Raw genomic sequence first — 2,110 nt, 5'->3', positions numbered from 1 at the left:
CTATTCCATCTGTCTTCTTCCCTCCATTCATGAAGCAGTCTTTCAGCTACTGGGCAATCCTCCTGGCCCTTGTATCTACTGTCCTTGGGTGTCAGCCTCATGTTATGTCATTCTACACTCCACAAATCAGTGCAGTAGTTCTATGTCTGTCCTTCTCTTTCTGACTCATTTCACTTAGCATGATACTCTCCATGTCTATCTATTTATAAAACACAGTTTCTTTATCCAGTCATCTGTTGATGGACACTTGATTTTTCCCGAAAACTACAGCTACACAAGGCATTGTGTCTACCAGAGCCATGCAATGATACAAACATAAACACAACAAAACAAGCCATTGTTCTACAATCTGAGCCAGGGGAAGATGCCTAAGGAACACCATGGATAATCTGGAAAAGGTGGGCTTGTTAAGCACTGTTAAAAGAAATAAAAGGGAGCACAAGTGGGCACAAGCGTTCAGGTATATACACTGAATAGAACCTTTGGCACTAGCAGAACATTTGTCAGAGAGCAGTAACACAGAATATCAAAGTGCAGAGTGTCAAAAGAACATGACATCCGGCATTCACAAGCAGTTTTGTCAACCAGGGAATGAAACACTAGGGTGTATCTCTGTGTCGTCCATCACTAAATACACTGGTACTAACTTTGAAAATTTTTTTTAAAGAGAAAAGAAGGGAGCTGCAACCCCTTTTATTTTCTGAGTTTAAACTCAAACAGAAAACAAACATCAATATAGTTATGCATCAACGTTCTCATCCAGAGGCATATAGGCCAACATTGCTCCAGTTCTTACACACATTCCCAGCAGCTGTGGTGCCCCATACCCCTGGGACATGGGGGCATCAGGGTGGTCTGGCAGGATCTCAGCATATTCTGGTCTCTCCAACTTGTAAGAAGCTGAGTACCCAACATTATGCTTTGATGCCTGTCACAACTTCGCTGACAGCATGCTCCTTATTATCTGCATTTCCCGAGATTTCTTATAATTTGCCTAATCCTCTAGGATGGAATCCACATTCATTTTGGCAGTGAGATAGAAAAGCTGCTTCTGCTGAGCAATTAAGTCCCAGTCATCAACCTGCCATGGTTTTAGTTCTTCAGGAATTTTTACTTTAATTTCAACTCTGTGCATGAAAGCCTCCTCACCGTCAACTGTGGGATCTACTCGAGCCCTTTTCTCCCGAGGAGGCCGAGGTGTCTCTCTGGTACTGCCTCCAATTCCATCCCCCAAATCTTTGTTTCTTCTTTTTGGATTTCACTTAGACATTTTCCTGTTGGAGTCCAGATGCCTTTTTCCTGGGGCAGCCTCGCTCCTCCTCCCCTCTGCATACTGCTTCCGACCAGCATTTGGAAGTTCTCACTGTTTCTGCACTCAGTGTCTACATATTTGAGCACTCTGCCTCCTGGAGCCCGTTCATCCCAATTTTTATTCCAACCACTGTCATGCATAAAGTATTTCACTTGTTTGTCCTTTATGGCAACCTTTGCACACTTGGCCTCATAATGAAGAGGCCCATGAAAACACAGCACCCGCTCACCCTCCTGGCATTTATTCTTCGGGTCCTGCTTGGGTGCCCTTGATAAGTGATTCGCCGCCTCCTCCTTCTCCTGCTGCCCGACTAGCACCCCAATCACCACCCCTCCCAGAGCCGCAACAGCCACGACTTCAGTCCCCTGTGAGCTTGGCCCCCTCCAATGCTCCCCTGTGAGCTTGGCCCCCTCAAATGCTGCCCGACGCCCCCTGCCGCCCCTGAGCACCGCACTGCGATTTCAATGTTTAATAGTCTTTGCTGTGTCATAGAAGCTTCCATTTTATTTTTGAGTTAAATTTATGCTAATTTCTATAGAGAGAGAACTAATTTACATTCCCACTACCATTTTACCAGGGATACTTTTTCTTTACATCCTCATGAATTCTTTTTGTTTATAATCCTGTTGTTTTTAATATCACTGTATCACTGACATCCCATTGCTCATCGATTCGCTCGAGGGGGCACTAGTAACGTCTCCATTGTGAGACTTGTTGTTACCGTTTTTGGCATATCAAATATGCAGGGGTAGCTTGCCAGGCTCTGACCTGCGGGCAGGATACTCTTGGTAGCTTGCC

The 2,110-nt window shown here is 45.0% G+C and overlaps 1 pseudogene; it reads right to left on the bottom strand.

The window, feature by feature from the left end:
• Positions 1-739: 739 nt before the first annotated feature.
• Positions 740-1,881, bottom strand: LOC101537321 (mortality factor 4-like protein 1; annotated as a pseudogene).
• Positions 1,882-2,110: the final 229 nt, after the last annotated feature.

Source organism: Sorex araneus, chromosome 5 (genome assembly GCF_027595985.1).
Source record: "Sorex araneus isolate mSorAra2 chromosome 5, mSorAra2.pri, whole genome shotgun sequence".
NCBI lineage: Eukaryota > Metazoa > Chordata > Mammalia > Eulipotyphla > Soricidae > Sorex > Sorex araneus.
This window is presented reverse-complemented; position numbering and strand designations above follow the sequence as displayed.